Source organism: Mustelus asterias, chromosome 18 (genome assembly GCF_964213995.1).
Source record: "Mustelus asterias chromosome 18, sMusAst1.hap1.1, whole genome shotgun sequence".
Taxonomy (NCBI): Eukaryota; Metazoa; Chordata; class Chondrichthyes; order Carcharhiniformes; family Triakidae; genus Mustelus; species Mustelus asterias.
The window spans coordinates 38,147,273-38,169,204 of NC_135818.1; the positions used below are offsets into that span (position 1 = coordinate 38,147,273).

General features: G+C 44.6%; 1 protein-coding gene across 11 annotated transcripts in view; it reads right to left on the reverse strand.

The window, feature by feature from the left end:
- The window catches only part of mipol1 (mirror-image polydactyly 1), a 381,908-nt gene that overhangs the window by 270,577 nt on the left and 89,399 nt on the right, over nt 1-21,932 (reverse strand). The gene's annotated exons all lie outside the window — the stretch shown is intronic.

Genomic DNA, 21,932 nt, shown 5'->3' on the forward strand with positions numbered 1-21,932 from the left:
ATGAGTATTCCAAGTTACATACCTATCACCTGTATCAATTAAAGTAAATTTCCATTCAGTATCATGTTTCAATATGACAGCTACATTCATCAAGCTGCTAAAGAAAATACAACAGATCATTTTATAGGAAGAATAATAATGCTATAAAATGAAAAAAGTTACTGATTTTGATAACTAGAAACATTAATTTATTCAATGATGTAAAGAATAATATTGGTACACAAATGAGAATTATTAGTTTGCAATAATATCATAAAGTAACAGTTACTATATTAAAGACGTCATATAATGTACTTGCAATTGTTGTGTTATTACTTGCTAGGTGGTTGCAGTAGCATTGAGCTAATTTTAGAACAGGGTATATAGTTCTGAGTGCAAGACTTCATGATGCTCCTGACTGCCACCTTGCACCTAAATCTGATTTAGTTCAACATGGTTGCCATGCAAGAATGTATGATACCCGAGTGGTGTTTGCAATAGGTGTGGGGGCAAATATTTGGATCTCAAAAGCCAAAACAGACTGTATCCACCGATTAAAACGGCAGTAGTTATTTGACTTGGGTCTATGCTGTTATTCATACTCCATAAGGGTTTTCTCTGATTCCAATTACCTCTTCCTATCCCACTCCCAAATCCTTTTGTACCCTTATGTAAAAGCATATATATTAGTTTACTAATATTTAACATTAAATTTATAGTATTTTTGTCCGAACATTTAAATCTTAATGTTGCAAAAATTGTTTACAGTTTGATGCTGCATTTTTCCATTATGTGGCCAGCTCATTATGTTCCATGCAGATTTTTTTTAAATCTTGTAAAATCACACGTTAATTGTTCACTTATTCTTATTGTCAGAGACAGCAAACTTCCTCCACTAAACTGCATTAACTGCATCCTCACTGAATTTCACTTTTTGATGGTTCGCCTTTTGAAGGACAACTAGGAATGGACAAAAATACTTGCCTTTCCAGCAACATTGACAACTCATGAACAAATAACTTAAAATTGGAAGCCCTGATTTTTTTTCATGCCTTTATGCCATTTACAGTGAAGTTGAATTATCATTTTAAAACTCAGATCTGAGTGTTCAATGGAAACAGTCCACATGAATGGTTCAGACATTCATTCAACTGATTAAAAGTTGGCATTGAGAAAGTCATTTCGGCCACTTATTCTTTGGAAAACGCATTGGGTAGGTGATCCACAAGTCCCAAGTTTGGAGACTGTTGGGACTTAACTCAGGTTTAATGCTGGGCTCATTTGAAAAAATGAAAATTGAATGATAAAATGCTGTGAAAGTACAGTAATAAAGCTTCAATGTTTCAAGACTCTTCTGTGACTGAAACTGCTCAATTATGGCATATTGGGTGACTATAGGTTGCACTGCACCCAGAAATGGTTTGCTGTATTGAGACAGTCATGGAAATAAGGGTTTTGATGGACATATGTTGGAAGTGTTGGAACCGATTCAGGAAAAGCCTGGTGTATTAATGTTTCAATGTAAGGAACATGAGAACTCGGAGCAGGAGTAGGCCATCTGGCCCCTCGAGCCTGCTCCGCCATTCAATAAGATCATGGCTGATCTTTTTATGGACTTAGCTCCACATACCCGCCCACTCACCATAACCCTTAATTCCTTCACTGTTCACAGATTCACAACCCATTGTGTGAAGAAGTTCCTCCTCAACTCAGTCCTAAATCGGCTTCCCCATATTTTGAGGCTATGCCCCCTAGTACTAGTTTCACCCGCCAGTGGAAACAACTTCCCTGCTTCTATCTTATCTATTCCCTTCATAACTATAAAGCCAGCATACATCAGTTGTCTGTGAATTTCCTTGAAATAAATGGCATTATACCATTTTTATTCCATTGTAAGCTTGAAACAAAAAGTAAAGAGAGCATTCAGACAGGTGCATTATTTTGCTTTTGACAGTTCAATTAACTAACTACAGCTCAACAGTTGAAAACTAATGAAGATCAATGTAGACCTACAATTATTTCATTTGTTTTCATTATCAAAATTGGAGAAAACACTGAAACAAAAGTAATCAAGGGTAAATAAGACTAAATGGAGAAAATCTAACTTTACTTGATTTTGGCAAGAGTAAATAGGTCAAAGATAACAATTCTTGAAAAGAATCCGACCCATGTACCTGCAATGTGGCTAGCAAATCTTTTTTCCTGATGAGAACTTGTTTGAATGTGTAGGAACTAATATTTTTTTTTAAGTATGGGAATCTTTTTTGCATTGGAGTACGCGTTGTTTTAGGACTGCCTGTCTCATTTTAACCAATTTATATCAATAATTCATTGAATTTAATTGGCATAAACAATAATGCCATTATTGAGAATGGCACTATTTTAAGGTCTCTCATTGCATGGTAATGGTAATAAGAACCAGCGCAGTCATGATAGGCGAATAGCCTTCTTCTGTGCTCTAAATTTTCCAAATATCTGAAAAGGAGGAATTGCAGGGATGTGGGTGGAGGTCAGAGGAATGGTACTACGTCTATTGCTCTATAGGAGAGCCAGCACAGACATGATAAGCTAACTGGCCTTCTTCTGCACTTTAATGATTCCATATCCAAGTCTCTCTGAGCATCAACATGTACAAGTTCCACACTTTTAAAAATTATTCTACTTTGCTATTCTCACGACCAAAGTGAATAACCTTACATTTCCCCCACATTATACCCAATCCACTGTCTTGTTGCCACTCATTTAACCAGTCAATACCTTTTGGCAGCCTCTTGGTGTCCTTGTCACAGCTTACATTCACACCTAACACGGTACCATCAGCAAACTTAAATGCATTCTTTTATCTGAATCACAAATATAGATTGTAAATGGCTGAGGCCCCAGCACTGATCCTTGCAGCGCTCCACTCATCACAGCCTGAAATGCCCCATTTATCATTCTTGGCAACTCCTGTCCTTTAACCAATCCTCTATTTAGACTAATATATAAGCCCCAACTCCAAGAGCCATTATCTTTCATGTGGAATCTTATCAAATGTCTTTTGGAAATACAAAGGTACAACCATCTACTGGTTTCTCTTTATGTACCCTCCTGTTACATCCACAAAAATCTTAAATTTTTCGAACAGGATTTCTCTTTCGTAAAACAATACTAGCTTGTTCTAATCATACTAGGCTTTTCTAAATGCATCGTTAAGACTTCCTTAGTAATGGATTCCAGCACTTTTCCAACAACTGATGTCAAGCTAACTGACCTATAGCTCCTTTTTTGAGCAGTGGTGATACATTTACTAATTACCAACCTGCTGGGACTGTTCCAGAATCCATGGAAATTTAGCAAATTATAGTGAGCCCATCCATTATCCCTACAGCTTTCTCTTTTGGATCTTAGGATCTAGGTCATCAGTCTTGGGAATGTTAGATTTTAGTCCCTTGCGTTTCTCCAGTACTTTTTCTCTGCTGATATTAATTGCCTTGGCTTCCTCACTCTTACTTTCCTCTAGGTTACTTTCTATTTCTCAGATGTAATTTTTGTATTTGACATTGAAGACAGACGCAAATTATTTCTTTAAAGTCTTTACCACTCCTTCATTCTATCGCTGCTTCTACAGAAACAACATTTACATTTAAAGGTTTGCTTGACTGATTCTGGGATGAAGGGGATATCCCATGAAGGAAGGATGGACAGGTTGAGCCTGTATCCATTGCAGTTCAGAAGAATCAGAGGTGATCTTATTAAAACCTGTAACATCCTGAGGGGACTTAACAGGGTGGATGCCAAGAACATGTTTCCCCTTGTGGGAGATACAGAACCTTTAAGATGGAGATGACAAGACTTTTTTCCCCCTTGGACGGGTCACAAGCACATGCTTCTCGAATGTGCCCCTCACTTGACGTGTAGTGATCTTCAGGTTAAATCACCAGCAGTTAGCTCTCCAACTCGAAAGGGAGAGCAGCTTATGGTCATCTGAGACTCTGGCGACTTTACTTTTAGTACTTGGAATTCTGTTCCCAGAGAGCAATGGAGGGATGGTTATTGAATATTTTTAAGACGGAAATAATTCTTGATTAACAATAGATTTCCATGGAATCAAAGCAGCAGCATATAATTATTGAAACTGAATGAAAAACACATTTTTGCATTTTAAAGCCCATCGATGGAACAATTGGGAGATTGCTGGAGCCCTGACAAAGATCTTTGTCGCTAGCCACCGGAGAGGTCCCGGAGGACTGATGAGTAGCTAATGTTCCTCTGTTCAAGAAAGGAAAAAGGGAGAATCCAGGAAATTATGGACCAGTGAGTCCCAGATCAATTGGTGGCAAGCTATTGGAGAGAATTCTTAGGAATGGGATTTATGCGCATTTGGAAAAGCATGGCCTAATTAGGGAAAGTCAGCATGGCTTTGTGTGGGGCAGGTCATGTCTTACTAACTTGATTGATTTTTTTTTGAGGAGGTGACGAAGGTGATCGATGAGGGTAGAGCAATGAATGTTCAACAAAGGCCCTCATGGTAGGCTCATCCAGAAGATTAAGATGCATGGGATCCACGGTGACTTGGCTGTTTAGATTCAAAATTGGCTTGCCCATAGAAGTCAGAGAGTAATGGTGGAAAGGTGTTTTTCTGTTTGGAGATCCATGACTAGTTCCGCTGGGATCTGTATTAGGACCCCTGCTGTTTGTGATATATATAAATGACTTGGATGAAAAGATGTGTGGGTGAGCAAGGTTGCATTCAACACAAAGACAGGTGGAGTTGTGAATAATGTAGAAGGTTGTCAAAGGATACAGATCAATTGCAGAACTGGGCGGAGAAATGGCAGATAGAGTTTAATCCGGGCAAGTGTGAAGTGCTGCACTTTGGGAGAGCAAACATTAAAGCCCGGTGGGCTTTAAAATCCACGAAAGAGGTGGAATGTCTTGTGAAAAGGAAGAGGGAAGCTTATGTAGGGATGAGGAAACAAGGTTCAGATGGCTCGATTGAGGGTTACAAGTTCGCAAAGAATGAGCTGAAAAAGGGGCTTAGGAGAGCTAGGAGGGGACATGAAAAGTCCTGGGCGGGTCAGATCAAGGAAAACCCCAAGGCTTTTTACTCTTATGTGAGAAATAAAAGAATGACCGGGGTGAGGTTAGGGCCGGTCAAGGACAGTAGTGGGAACTTGTGTATGGAGTCAGTAGAGATAGGCGAGGTGATAAATGAATACTTTTCTTCAGTGTTCACCAAGGAGAGGGGCCATGTTTTTGAGGAAGAGAAGGTGTTACAGGCTAATAGGCTGGAGGAAATAGATGTTCGGAGGGAGGATGTCCTGGCAGTTTTGAATAAACTGAAGGCCGATAAGTCCCCTGGGCCTGATGAAATGTATCCTAGGATTCTTTGGGAAGCAAGGGATAAGATTGCAGAGCCTTTGGCTTTGATCTTTGGGTCCTCACTGTCCACGGGGATGGTGCCAGAGGACTGGAGAGTGGCGAATGTTGTTCCTCTGTTTAAGAAAGGGAATAGAAATGACCCTGGTATTTATAGACCGGTTAGTCTTACTTCGGTGGTTGGTAAATTGATGGAAAAGGTCCTTAGGGATGGGATTTACGACCATTTAGAAAGATGCGGATTAATCCGGGATAGTCAGCACGGATTCGTGAAGGGCAAGTCGTGCCTCACAAATTTGATTGAATTTTTTGAGGAGGTAACTAAGTGTGTTGATGAAGGTAGGGCAGTTGATGTCATATACATGGATTTTAGTAAGGCGTTTGATAAGGTCCCCCATGGTCGGCTTATGATGAAAGTGAGGAGGTGTGGGATAGAGGGAAAGTTGGCCGATTGGATAGGTAACTGGCTGTCTGATTGAAGACAGAGGGTGGTGGTGGATGGAAAATTTTCGGATTGGAGGCAGGTTGCTAGCGGAGTGCCACAGGGATCAGTGCTTGGTCCTCTGCTCTTTGTGATTTTTATTAATGACTTAGAGGAGGGGGCTGAAGGGTGGATCAGTAAATTTGCTGATGACACCAAGATTGGTGGAGTAGTGGATGAGGTGGAGGGCTGTTGTAGGCTGCAAAGAGACATAGATAGGATGCAAAGCTGGGCTGAAAAATGGCAAATGGAGTTTAACCCTGATAAATGTGAGGTGATTCATTTTGGTAGGACTAATTTAAATGTGGATTACAGGGTCAAAGGTAGGGTTCTGAAGACTGTGGAGGAACAGCGAGATCTTGGGGTCCATATCCACAGATCTCTAAAGGTTGCCACTCAAGTGGATAGAGCTTTGAAGAAGGCCTATAGTGTGTTAACTTTTATTAACAGGGGGTTGGGGTTTAAGAGCCGTGGGGTTATGCTGCAACTGTACAGGACCTTGGTGAGACCACATTTGGAATATTGTGTGCAGTTCTGGTCACCTCACTATAAGAAGGATGTGGAAGCGCTGGAAAGAGTGCAGAGGAGATTTACCAGGATGCTGCCTGGTTTGGAGGGTAGGTCTTATGAGGAAAGGTTGAGGGAGCTAGGGCTGTTCTCTCTGGAGCGGAGGAGGCTGAGGGGAGACTTAATAGAGGTTTATAAAATGATGAAGGGGATAGATAGAGTGAACGTTCAAAGACTATTTCCCCCTATTACAAGGGGGCATAACTATAGGGTACATGGTGGGAGATATAGGAAGGATATCAGCGGTAGGTTCTTTACGCAGAGAATGGTTGGGATGTGGAATGGACTGCCTGCAGTGATAGTGGAGTCAGACACTTTAGGAACATTTAAGTGGTTATTGGATAGGCACATGGAGCACACCAGGATGATAGGGAGTGGGATAGCTTGATCTTGGTTTCAGATAAAGCTCGGCACAACATCGTGGGCTGAAGGGCCTGTTCTGTGCTGTACTATTCTATGTTCTATGGTAAGTATACAGTTAATTGCAGGACCCTAAACAGCATTTATGTACAGAGGGATCTTGGGGTTCAAGTCCATAACTCCCTGAAAATGGCCACAGAAGTAAATAGGGTGGTAAAGAAGGCAAATGGCATGCTTGGCTTTATTAGTCGAGATCCTCTCCTGATATGCTGCAGGAAAGGATGTCCTGAGGCATGGTACATTGGGGAGACCATGCAGACGCTACGACAGCGGATGAATGAACACCGCTCGACAATCACCAGGCAAGACTGCTCTCTTCTGTTGGGGAACACTTCAGCAGTCACGGGCATTCGGCCTCTGATCTTCGGGTAAGCATTTTCAAGGCAGCCTTCACGACACACGACAGCGCAGAGTCGCTGAGCAGAGACTGATAGTCAAGTTACACACATATGAGGATGGCCTCAACCGGGATCTTGGGTTCATGTCACACTATCTGTAACCCCCACGACTTGCCTGGGCTAGCAAAATCTCACTAACTGTCCTGGCTGGAGACAATACACATCTCTTTAACCTGTACTTAACCCTCTCTCCACTCACATTGTCTGTACCTTTAAGATTTGATTACCTGTAAAGACTCCCATTCCAACCATTATTTTGTAAATTGAGTTTGTGTCTTTATATGCCCTGTTTGTGAATAGAACTCCCACTCACCTGATGAAGGGGCAGCGCTCCGAAAGCTAGTAGCTTGTGCTACCAAATAAACCTGTTGGACTTTAACCTGGTGTTGTGAGACTTTTTACTGTGTTTATTAGTCGAGGCATTGAGTACAAGAGTCAGGATGTCTTATTGCAGCTTTATAAAACTTTGGTTCGGCTGCACTTAAGAGCATTGCATTCAATTCTGGTCGCCACATTACAAGGAGGATGTGGAGGCTTTGGAGAGGGTACAGGAGAGGTTTTCAGGATACTGCCTGGATTAGAGGATATAAGCTATAATGGACAAATTAGGGTTGTTTTCTCTGGAACGGCAGAGGCTGAAGGGAGACCAGATAAAAATCTATATAATTATGAGAGTCATAGGTAAGGTTGGCAGTCAGAATCTTTTTCCCAGAGTTGAAATGTCGAATACTAGGGGGCATGCACTTAAGGTGAGAGAGGAGGAAAGTTCAAAGGACATGTGAAGGGCAAGTTGTTTTATACAGAGAGTGGGAGGTGTCTGAAACATGCTCTTAGGGGTGGTGGTGCAGGCAGATACAATAGGGGCGTTTAAGGGGCTTTTAGATAAGCACATGAACATATGAATATGGGGCAGCGTGGTGGCACAGTGGTTAGCACTACTACCTCACAGCGCCAGGGACCCGGGTTCGATTCCTGGCTTTGGTCATTGTCTGTGTGCAGTTTGCACGTTGCCCCCGTGTCTACATGGGTTTCCTCTGAGTGCTCCAGTTTCCTCCCACAGTCCAAAAAACATGCATTGGCCATGCTAAATTCTACCTCTACATCGAACAGGCACCACAATGTGGCAACTAGGGGATTTTCACAGTAACTTCATTGCAATGTTAATGTAAGTCTATTTGTGACACTACTAAATAATAAAAATATATATATGCAAAGAATAGAGAGATATGGATCAAGGGCAAGCAGAAGGGATTAGTTTAATTTGGCGTCATGTTTGGCACAACATCCTGTGCTGTACTGTTCTATGTTCTAATTCCAGGAGTAGATGACTTTTCATTTGATTGGAGTGAGGTCCCTTGTGGTTGGCTGTGAATCACATTTATTTACTGAAGGGTCCCTCTTCCACTGAAATTGCAGGATGTGGGATTAAACTGCCCACCTCCTCAATGGAGCCAGCAAGGGCAGGAGTGTAAGTTTGGATGGACTACCTGCATCCTTCTCCCATGCTAACAAAAATTGCTGGAAATGGAAATGGGAGCAGAACTCCCAGAATTTGGGCACTTCTGTCATTTTTAAATTCCTGCAATTGGTGAAAGGCGGGGCATCTGTGCCCTCCTCAAAACTCGCTTTCCCACCTGTATCAGCAGCAAATGTCTCTTCATCCAAATCATTAATAATGATTGTAAATAGTCGAGGCCCCAGCACGAATCACTACGGCATCTCATTAGTTACAATTTGCCAACCTGAAAATGATCCATCAGTCCTGACTGTTGCCTGTTCGGTGACCAATTTATGTCCATGCTAATATATCACCACCATCATAAGCTCTTTACATGTGCAGTAATCTTTTGTGGCACCTTATCGGTATGCAATGGAATTTAGAAGGATGAGGGGGGGTTCTCACAAACTTACAGAATACCAAAAGGCTTGGAAAAAGGGGAAGATGTTTCCATTAATGGGAGAGACTAGGATCTGAGGGCACAGCCTCAGAGTTAAGGAACAACCTTTTAGAACTGAGATGAGGAGGAATTTCTTCAGCCAGAGGGTGGTGAACCTATGGAATTCATTGGCACAGAAGGCTGTGGAGGCCAGATCATTGAGTGCATTTAAGACAGAGATAGATAGGTTCTTGAATGTTAAGGGGATCAGAGGTTATGGGGAAAAAGCGGGAGAATGGAGTGGAGAAATTTGTCAGCCATGATTGAATGGTAGAGCAGTTTCGATGGGCCGAATGTCCTAATTCTGCTCCTACATCTTATGGTCCAAATGACTTTTTAGAAATCCAACTACATTACATCTATTGATAGCTCTTTATCCACTGTGCTTGTTTTATCCTCAAAGAACTCCAATAAATTTATCAAACTTTATTTCCTTTTTATAAAACCCATGTTGATTCTTCCCGATTGTATTACAATTTTCCAAATTGTCCTGTTACCATTTCCTTAATAATGCAGTTTCCCTGAAGACAAATGTTAACCTGGCTTATATGTTCCTACTTTACATCTTCCTCCTTTATTGAAAACAAGCATTGCATCTGCCGTTTGCCAATCTACTGGGTCCTTTCCAGAACTTCGATAATTGCAAGATTACAATAATGCATCCACTATTTCTGAAACCACTTCCTTTAAGACCTGAGGGTGCAGTCCATTAGGTCCAGGGAAATTGTCACTATTTAATCCTATTAGTTTCCTTTGTACTTTTCCCGCTGGTGAATATTCTTCCCTACTTTTTGCCCCCTGCTTTTCTACTATTCTTGGAACGCTTTTTGTGTCTTATACTGTGAAGGTACATACAAAATACCTGTTCAAAGTCCCTGCCATTTCCTTATTTTCCAGTCTCAGTCTTGAAGGCAACAATGCTCACTGTCACTACTCATTTTCTTTATATAGTTGCAGCTTTTACTTCTGTTTTTATATTTATTGATCGTTTCCTCTTGTACTCCAATTTTTCCCTGTTTTAAGTTATCCCTTTTCTGGTTTCTAAAATTTCCAAATCTTCAGGCCCACCACTAATCTTTGCAGCATTGTGCATCTTTTCTTTTAATCTGATAACATCCTTAACTTCCTTAGTTAGCCATGGTTGGTAAATCTTTATCGTAGATTTTTTTCCCTCAATGGAATATATCTTTGTTGAGAGTTTGAAATATCTCCTTAAATATCTGCCATTGCTTCTCTACTGCTTTACCTTTAACCTATTTTGCAATTCAACTTAAACCAATTCGGTCTTCATACTCTTCTAATTGCCTGTTTTTACCAGTGTAAGACACTGGTTTTAGTCACAAATTTCTCACCTTGAAATTGAAGGTTAAATTTGATCTTGTTATGATCACAATTCCCTCGATGTTCCTTTACAATGACAAAGCTCATTAATCCACTCTCATTACACATTACTAGGTCGAAAACAGCCTGCTCGCTGGTTGTTTCCATCATTTATTGTTCTAAGAAACTGTCCCAAATATACCATGAAGTGACCCGCGAGGCCACATTTGCCAATTCAATCGATATGAAGATTAAAATCTCCCATGATTACCTTTCTTACAGGCACTGATTATTTCATGATTTATACTCTGTCCTACCGTATGGCTACAATCCAGGGCCGATAAACGACTTCCTTTTGTATGTCTGGGCGGCACGGTGGCTAACACTGCTGCCTCACAGTGCCAAGGAGCCGGGTTCGATTTCCAGCTTTGGTCACTGTCTGTGTGGAGTCTGCATGTTCGCCCCATGTCTGCACGGGTTTCCTCCGGGTGTTCCGATTTCCTCCCACAGTCCGAAAAGCGTGCTGGCCATGCTAAATTCTCCCTTAGTGCACCTAAACAGGCACCGGAGTGTGGCAACTAAGGGATTTTCACAGTAACTTCAATGCCGTGTTAATGTAAGCCAACTTGTGACACTAATAAATAAACTTTAAAACTTTAAATTTCATTCCACTCAAACTGATCCCTAAACCAAGATTATTTTTCACTTCTGTACTGTTCTCATCCTTAATTAACAGAATTACCTCACGTCCTTTTGAAAAGGACATGAAAAGAGGAAGGTCAAATGCCCTTAAACATTCAGGTCCCAGCCATGGTCACGTTGCAACCACAGTTGGAATTTTGAGCCCACGTTAGCCATCAGCATAAATGGTGACATGGGCCCAAAATCTTACAAGAGTTGGAAAATGAGATTCTCACTGGGGAGATCTTGTTTCTCAATTTTCCACGCCCCTCTCCAATGATGTATGAGGTTGCCACCCAGGAAGGTTGGGAACCTCATTTTAATAAACGAGCATCATGTTAGGGAGCTATCCTGCCTTAACTTCCAGCCTCAAGGAATATTCATACCACACCAGTTTAACATCACATCAGCATGGGTTACAACAGCTGTATGAAAATGAAACCCTGATGACTTCAACTCTGAAGGCGATATCGAAGGCAAGTGCGCAGGTCATCATCACGCACCAGGGAATTCACTGGAGAGGGGATACCAGAAAGTGGGGGAACCAAGCTAATACATTCTCATTCTGGGGGAGGGGTGTTGAGTCTCAGCTGTTTGGGTGGGGAACAGTTCTGCTCGCAGGCCAAATGTGGACTCTTGGTCTTCAATGGGTGTGGCAGATATGAGGGCATTAGTCTGCTCTTCACGCATCTTAGGTCACTCTTGATGGGGTTTAAGTGAAGGTTCCAAGGACGGAACGCCTTTCTGAGGAAGCAATTGGAAGGGGGTGAGAGTGGAAACAGCCACCACATCAGCATAGGATGCAAACACAAGATCCCAAGGTGGGGTTCAGCGACACTCCAGGTCACATGGACAATATAGGGGACTATGACAGAGTGTGGTCATTTGCTCCATGATGGCAGAGGACCTCAAAATAGAGGGGACAACAGCACTAGTTACATTTTTCTGCCATCCTCAGGCTGCAAGGGACAGTTTTAAGGCATGAGCGCTGTGTAAGGGCACTGCCAATGGTCTGGGAAGCCAGGCCATCAGGGATGTTTCATGTGTAGCTGGATGCACAAGATGGAAGGCTATCATGATCTGCTACCCACAAGAGCTGGGGGAATACAGGTTAATCTGAGGGCTTAAAAATAATCAGGTGAGCCTCGCCTGCTGCAGAAACTATTTGCCTAAATACTACCCCTAACCTTTCCTTGATGAGTCAATTTTGCCCATTAAGTCAGTATTGGAATGGATGATGCTGCCACTGATTGCACCTACCTGCTAGCCCTTGGGGACTTGAGACCCCAAACATTGTACTCCAAGGCTTGTACTCAACTTCCGATGAGTGAGGTGATATACATTCAACTCCCAATATAAGGGGCAAAGGCAGTTCTGATCTGACAAATGCTGCTGCAGCGTCCCTCCCACGGATGTCAGCACACAGGGCCAGTCAACTGACACGTGCTCTCAGTCCTCACCCTTGGGGTGGGGGGAGGGTTTCTGCGGGCCACTCAGGTATCTAAGGTAGACGCCCATCTGTCACATATAGTTGGGAGAGGCTCATGTGAGGACATGGCCATTGTTTGTGAGTGTAAGGGAGTGAAGCTCATTGGAAAATCACTCACATAAGGGAATGTCCATGGGTAAATGTCCTATGTCTTGATAGGGCATGGCTTAGTGCAGTGACAGAACGCCTCATTGCTAACAATTCTCCTTCCCTTTCAGCTTTTGGAGTTCGACGATCTTGGAGTTCTGTTCGCTGTACTTCCTAGAACCATGGACCATGAGACACAACATATGGCTGCATGTCAACAGGACCTGCTCCCTGCAGAGGATGGGACAGCACGGCCCACTGAGTTACTGGGGGCAGGAGCACAGGTGGAGTGGCTCGAAGGAGACACTACTGGGCGCGAATTTACCATAGAACCATAGAAAATTACAGCTCAGAAACAGGCCTTTTGGCCCTTCTTGTCTGTGCCGAACCATTTTATGCCTAGTCCCACTGACCTGCACTTGGACCATATCCCTCCACACCCCTCTCATCCATGAACCCGTCCAAGTTTTTCTTAAATGTTAAAAGTGACCCCGCATTTACCACTTTATCCGGCAGCTCATTCCACACTCCCACCACTCTCTGCGTGAAGAAGCCCCCCCTAATATTCCCTTTAAACTTTTCTCCTTTCACCCTTAACCCATGCCCTCTGGTTTTTTTCTCCCCTAGCCTCAGCAGAAAAAGCCTGCTTGCATTCACTCTATCTATACCCATCAAAATCTTATACACCTCCATCAAATCTCCCCTCAATCTTCTACGCTCCAGGGAATAAAGTCCCAATCTCTCTCTGTAACTCAGCTTCTCAAGTCCCGGCAACATCCTTGTGAACCAGAGGAGAATAAGGTACCCCCAGATGACGGAGAATCAGTGCCAGCCATGACTGCCCAAGGGATGGTGGACCACTGTGCCAGGTGATGCAGGAGTTGACGTCATTTGGGCTGGGAGATCATCCATTTCCTGTGGTCCTGGCCTGAAGGTTACAGCCACGGTCAACTTTTATGCTAGTGGTTCATTTCAGGGCTACATGGGTGACTTCTGCAGCATCTCGCATGCAGGTGCATAAGGGAGGTGACCGATGCGCTCTTCACCAAGGCACAGAACCACATAAACTTTGACCGCAAGCTGGCTAGTCAGGACACCAGAGCCATGGAGCTCACCTGCATAGCTGACTTGCCCACATGCAGGGAATCACTGACTACACACATGTGGCTGTACATTCTGCACAGTGGCATGGGGTGTGCCTTTCTTCAACTGCAAGGCATTCCACTCCCTCAATGTGGAGTCATATCCAGGTATGTGCCCCATTTCCCGGGGAATGTTCATGGCAGCTGCATTCTAGGCTGATCTTAGATCCTGGCCATCCTTGAGGGAGAGCAACTGCTGAATGGATGACTCCTTGGGATCAAGAAAAATAGATTTAGAAGGTACTAATGATACTAGTGGGGAGCCGCAAATTGTAGCTGAGATCAAATGCAACAATGCTCATGGAGCTATACACGTGCTCGTGGGCAGACAATTGGCCTGAAGAAGATGTGGCTCCAGTGCCTGGACCAGTTAGGGGGAGCCCTCCAGTACAGCCATCATCGTGGTGTGCTGCACACTCTATAGCCTGGTGCTACAACAGAGCAAGGAGCTGGCTGAGGAGGAGATGGAGAACTGCCACATCTCAGATGAAGGGGAAGTCCAGCAGGGCAGCAAGAGGTAATTCCTGGAGGAGGCTGAGGAAGGACTTCGAGCAATGGCCAAGGCCCGAATGGTGCACAGGGTTCATGATGCCCTGATAACCTCTCGCTTTGGGAGAACAAGGACTACGGTGGCCACATATGACTTCCATATAGGCTGGTACTTTTTACTGTCAGTGTGCGGTTTCCTCTTAGATCGCTCCTTTCATGGGCAGGGTGTAGTAGCCCAATATCAGAACGATGAAGGAGAATGATGATGACTTGCAGTGAGGACACAGCTATGCTCCTCATATCTCCTGCAAACGTCTGACACCTGTATGACAAAAACCCGAGTATGACCTGCCCCTGAACAGAATGATCTGAGAGCAATTCGACGCCGAATGACCTATTTATTTATTAGTATCACAAGTAGGCTTACATTAACATTGCAATTAAGTTACTGTGAAACCCCCTAGTCACCACACTCCGGTGCCTGTTCGGGTACCCCGAGAGAGAATTTTAGCATGGTCAATGCACCCAACCAGCATGTCTTTCGGACTGTGGGAGGAAACGGGAGTGCCCAGAGGAAACCCACACAGACACGGGGGGAAAGTGCAGACTCAGCACAGACAGTGACCCAAGCCTGGAATTGAACCCGGGTCCCTGGCGCTTTGAGGCAGCAGTGCTAACCACTGTGCAAGTCTATTGGTATTGCCTCCTCCAAGGTGAGGGGTGCTGGTATGGGTCTGCACCTATGCTGCAAGTGGACAGGATCTCACAAGCTTTCAGCTAATGGCTTCCTCATGGTGAAAGAGCGCTTCCAAAGATGAAAGGCCTGTGTGGTGCCTAACTTAGGTGGGAGACCCTCCGTGACCAGGTACATCAGCATGTCTGCGTCATTGGAGTGGGGGGCAGGGATTGAGCTGCCATCCTCAAGAGGAGATTGAGGATGCGCCGGCATTGCACTTCCAGCCTAAATGTGAGATGGCTGTGCATACTGCAATGAAATGAGAGCAGAGAGGAACTTCAAGGTGCTTAACATGACTTTTAATACACAAAATGGTGTTATCAGTGGGTAGTATCTAATTGTGCCTATGCTCAACAATGCCCACGTTTTGACTAATTTCTTTGCCTTCCTTACCCAATCATTCCATCTAGGTTTTTCCACAGGATCCACAGCCAAGGATGAGGCAGCCTGCTGCCACACCATTGCCCGAGATAACCTTGGCAGGTGTCCCTGGAGGACAGGGATATCGAGGGTCCTGGCTTGCCTTCGGGTGGTACAGGTATTATAATGCCACCCTCAAGTGTGTGGGCTAGAGTGGTGTTGATGACAGGAAGGTGGGAGTCAGATTGGCTGGACATCCCCAGGGACTCCTGGGTGGCAAACCCTGGCTGTGCACCAGATGATCCTCTTCCCTGTGGGTGCATGGAGCCCCTGAACACCTTCATGGGATGCAGTGGCAGCTAGAGCGAGATCCAAAAGCCCCACTATCCTCTGGCACCAACCTCTTGGGTGCCCACAAATGCCGGCACCATGCAACTCATGCCCTCAGTCATGGAGTGCATGACTTCAACCATGGAATGGACGATCAGCACCAAGGTCTCTACATCAGATGCCACCTTGCAGTGTTGGCCGAGTGACAGCACCATCTCCTTGGATAGAATGTGATGGGACTCCTCCAGTTTGCTCATCATCCGTGCAGTCCATGATCTGACCCACACAAGTTGCAAGAGCCTTGAATCTGTTGGACAATTGCAAAGGCAAAATACTAACTTCTGGATCTCCATACCTATTTCTCTTACAGTCACACCCTCCTGTCCTTGATCAAAGACCAAATCTGTGGTACCTAGTCTAAGGGGTATGATTGCCTCCCTTTCCCAGATGCATTACAATGTCTGAAGATTAGATTCCAACTCATCAACTCAAGCAGCATTTATTGCAGATGTGGTTGGTTGCCATGGATCAGACAAGTAGCTTCTAGTTCTCACATACAACAACTGCAACCCAAAACCTACCCTGCCATTTTAATTTTATTTGTGTATAGCTGACTAAGTTTCAAGTTTAGAATATAACTCAATGATTATACATTGTCAGATTATGTGGTTCAACTCGTTAAACTATAATGTTAATATAATACTTAGATCTCCCCAGTCATGGTTAAAAACTACCACCCCCCGTTTGGTGGTGTGGGGGAGGGCGTGTTTAAAACATGCTAATTACCTACCTGTACAAGAAATTACACCCTCCAGTCTTCAACATGTGTCTCGCTGTCTCCAGCTCCCCATTGGGCCACTCCTTTCTGGAAAAGGGCAGAACGGCACCTACTCCTTCACTGCATCAAATTCCCTCACTTACCAAATATGCACATTCACCCAATCTGTTTTTCTGCACTCGTGTCTATTGGCACCTTTGTGCAAACTAGTTTATGGAGATCCCTCCTAAAACTCACCAACAAATTACCGACGCACTGAAATAGCCAGTCATGGCCTACACTATCTCGTCCTTTTATATTTCTATAATAGCAATCATATTATAACTCGACCTTCTCTCTTCCAAGAAAAATTGACCTAATGTAAATAATTATTCGTCATAACTCAACTCCTCTACCCAGTTATCAAGATCATGTCATATTTAATCATTTTATTGTCAATGTTACCATGGGTGTTATTTTAGTTTGCAATTCATCCTATTGGGGTCATTTGCCATTACACGGTTAAGATGACCTCTTATAGTATCCCTAAAAAAAAGCAAGAGCATTCAGTTGACATTAGATTTACCAGTTAGGATTCCAGATTGCTTTGACACTCCCAATTTATCGGATTACTTGATGCCACCTGCTGCATGACCTATTTGCATATGATTTATTACGACATAGACCAAGCCTTCTCATGTAGTGGGGATAGCTTCACTGCCAGCAAAATGGCAGAGACCACAAAAATTAACTCTCCTTGGGGCCTTGATATGGAAACCATCCATCTCCTTGGAGTGGGCAGCCTACTTCTTTCCAGCCTGCCCATGGCTAAGTTCCCCAATAACGGGAATGCATTGGAGAGCCCTCCCAATGTGGCTCACCACTATTTTCCCAACACCTCCCCTGCCTCCAAGCCCAACCTATAACACGGACTACGTTGAGAGACTTTGCTGTCACACCTCTCTCACACTCCTCAATCACCTCATACACCAGCTCTACAGCAAACGCCGCATCCCAGAAACCAAGATAGAGTCCATACTCTCAACCTGTGCTCAGGACGCAGACCAGCTGCGAAACTCTGCCAAGCAGACGAGACAAAGGAACTACGCCATCTACATGCACACCAAGAACAGGAAACTTGAGAAACTCGGTATCACCACCAGCAGCAACCAAGCCTTCCCCGGTACCAAAGTAGAAAACAGTACCACTGCAGGGAAGTCCATTGTCAACTTGTCTGACTACACACTTCAACCAGACGAAATCGAAGTTCTCAGCTGACGGCTCAATTTCTGCCCCACCACCAAAAGAGACCCCATCAGTCTTGCAGTGGACACAGAGGAATTAATCAGGCGAATGAGGCTGCGGGAGTTCTTCCACAAACCCCAAGAGGCCACCAGCAAACACAATGAAACAGCCAATGAACCGGAACAGCCGACAGAGAGATCCCCGGTACAGCAACCGAAGAGGAAAGAGTCGAATTGGACTCCTCTGGAAGGCCACTGCCCTCGACTCGACATGTATGCCCAAGCCGTCAGGAGGTGCGTCAATGCCAGATTCGTCAGCCGCACTCACAAGACAGCCCCGAACGTCACCCAAGCACAAGGCCATCTGCGCTCTCAAGACTAACCGCAACATTGTCATCAAACCAGCAGACAAAGGAGGGGCCCATCATCTTACTGAACAGAATAGATTACTGCAAAGAATGTACCGACAACTGAACAACGAGGTACACTACAGACGATTACCCGCAGATCCGACCAAAGAACACACCCGTCAACTCAACAGACTGATCAAGACCTTTGATCCGGACCTTCAGAGTACCCTCCATGCTCTCATCTCACGTACTCCCCAAGTTGGAGATCTCTACTGCCTCCCGAAGATACACAAGGCCAACACACCCAGCCGTCCCACCATATCAGGCAATGGGACCCTGTGTGAGAATCTCTCCGGCTACATCGAGGGCATCCTGAAACCCCAGCTTTTTTCGCAACACTACGGACTTCCTACAGAAATTCAGCACACATGGGGCAGTTGAACTAAGAGTACTCCTCGTCACAATGGATGTCTTGGCAGTCAGTGGTTAGCACTGCTGCTTCACAGCTCCAGGGTCCCGGGTTCGATTCCCGGCTCGGGTCACTGTCTGTGTGGAGTTTGCACATTCTCCTTGTGTCTGCGTGGGTTTCCTCCGGGTGCTCCAGTTTCCTCCCACAGTCCAAAGATGTGCGGGTTAGGTTGATTGGCCAGGTTAAATTGCCCCTTAGTGTCCTGGGATGCGTAGGTTAGAGGGATTAGCGGGTAAATATGTGGGGGTAGGGCCTGGGTGGGATTGTGGTCGGTGCAGACTCGATGGGCCGAATGGCCTCCTTCTGCACTGTGGGGTTTCTATGATTCTATGATTTCAGTCTACACCAGCATCCCCCACGACGATGGCATTGCTGCAACTGCCTCAGTACTCAATGCCGACAACTGCCAATCTCCAGATGCAATTTTACAACTCATCCGCTTCATCCTGGACCACAACGTCTTCACCTTCAACAACCAGTTCTTCATCCAGACATATGGAACAGCCATGGGGACCAAATTCGCACCTCAATATGCCAACATCTTCATGCACAGGTTCGAACAAGACCTCTTCACCGCACAGGAGCTTCAACTGATGCTGTACACTAGATACATCGATGACATTTCTTTCCTTTGGACTCGTGGTGAACAATCACTGAAACAACTATATGATGACATCAACAAGTTCCATCCCACCATCAGACTCACCATGGACTACTCTCCGGGATCGGGTGCATTCTTGAACACACGCATCTCCATCAAGGACGGTCACCTTACCACTTCACTGTACCGCAAGCCCACGGAAACCTCACGATGCTCCACTTCTTCAGCTTCCACCCTAAACACGTTAAAGAAGCCATCCCCTATGGACAAGCCCTCCGTATACACAGGATCTGCTCAGATGAGGAGGATCGCAACAGACACCTCCAGATGCTGAAAGATGCCCTCATAAGAACAGGATATGGCGCTCGACTCATCGATCGACAGCTCCGATGCACCACAGCAAAAAACCCCACCGACCTCCTCAGAAGACAAACATAGGACACGGCGGACAGAGTACCCTTCGTTGTCCAGTACTTCCCCGGAGCGGAGAAGCTACGACATCATCTCCGGAGCCTTCAACACGTCATCAATGAAGACGAACATCTCGCCAAGGCCATCCCTACACCTCCACTTCTTGCCTTCAAACAACCGCACAACCTCAAACAGACCATTGTACACAGCAAACTACCCAGCCTTCAGGAGAACCGTGACCTCGACACCACACAACCCTGCCACAGCAACCTCTGCAAGATGTGCCGGATCATCGACACGAATGCCATCATCTCACGTGAGAACACCATCCACCAGGTACACAGTACATACACTTGCAACTCGGCCAACGCTGTCTACCTGATACGTTGCAGGAAAGGATGTCACGAGGCATGGTACATTGGGGAGACCATGCAGACGCTACGACAACGGATGAATGAACACCACTCAACAATCACCAGGCAGGAGTGTTCTCTTCCAGTTGGGGAATACTTCAGCAGTCTCGAGCATTCAGCCTCTGATCTTCGGGTAAGCGTTCTCCAAGGCGGCCTTCACGACACACAGCAACGCAGAATCGCTGAGCAGAAACTGATAGGCAAGTTCCGCACACAAGGACGGCCTCAACCGGGATCTTGGGTTCATGTCACACTATCTGTAACCCCCACAACTTGCCTGGGCTTGCAAAATCTCACTAACTGTCCTGGCTGGAGACAATACACATCTCTTTAACCTGTGCCTAACCCTCTCTCCACTCACATTGTCTGTACCTTTAAGACTTGATTACCTGTAAAGACTTGCATTCCAACCATTATCTTGTAAACTGAGTTTGTGTCTATATATGCCCTGTTTGTGAACACAACTCCCACTCACCTGATGAAGGAGCAGTGCTCCGAAAGCTTGTAGCTTGTGCTACCAAATAAAACTATTGAACTTTAACCTGGTGTTGTGAGACTTCTTACTGTGCTTACCCCAGTCCAACGCCGGCATCTCCACATCCAAGCCCACCACCAGGATTTAATATCATTACAAGTGTTGAAGCAACAAGATGAAGTACATTCATCCAAGTAAAAGTAACAACTATTCAGCATGGATTTCTGTTAATGGTTCCACACAGGACTTTTAAAAAACCATATTAGGGTCAGTTATTAATTCTTCAGCACAATTAAATATTTACTCTTTTACTTACAATTAGAAATGAATGCCAGCACTTCAGGATTTAATTATGGCAACCTGAACCTTGTAACATAAATTCTTTAAAAATTGCGAAGTTCAGAACTATCAATGCAAAATTTATCAACTGTGATGATCTACTGATCTATCAAACAATAATTCTTGCATTATTTTCTGCAACCGGATAATAGACGAGAGATAGCCTACGGAGCTTTAAAATGCCCCGAGTTTCCTAAATTGCAACAATATAAAAATTGCACTGAAACTTGCGTTGAAATTTCATGCATAGTTCATTTGTCTACCCTGGAGCATTAAACGCAAAATAGAATGAATGCAAATACAACACCAGCAGCTATTACCCATGTGTTCAACTTTATAAGCTATTTATAAAAGGGTGTATTCCCCAAAGAAAATAAGACTTATCACGTGACTGTATTGCTGCCGGACTGTGGCGACTCGGGGAATTTCACAGTAATTTCATTGCTGTGTTAATGGACGCCTTACTTGCGACTAATAAATAAACTTTTAAGTGTCACTGACATAGGTTCCTCTTCAGGATTCTTTTTGCTTGGGATGCCTGCTTCCTCAGCTTCCATCTCAGAGTGCTCTTCATCGTTTGAAAGAATGGGCCCCAGATTGCCTCGAGCTCTTGTCCTGTACTGGTAGTGGCCATCTCTATGGCTGGAAGCAAAACCTGCTCTAAGGCAGACTCCCTGCTCCTAAGGTCATCTAAGTGTTTTTTCATGACCTTGTCCTGGGCCTTCACCTTGCTACAGTTCCCCCCCCATCTTTTGTGTTATCCCTGAAACCCAGCTAGCAACACCCCTAAACTTCTTCACATAGACTTGATCGCTTATTTCTTTCCGGTTCTCTAGTCTAGACTCTAACCTCTCCACCAGGTTTGGAAATATATGGCTTAGTCTCATGAAGACAATGTCCCATTCATAGCTCTACTGGAGCAATTCCTGCCGTAACATGTGGGATAGTTCTATAATCAAATAAGAAACATGCCAATTTGATCTCCACGGGTGCCACAGGCTGTTTCTTCATGCCAGTTTTAAAAGTTTGCATTGTCCGTTCCGCCAGCCAATTTGAGGATGGCTGTTAAGGTGTCCTTTTAATATGTTTGGTGCCA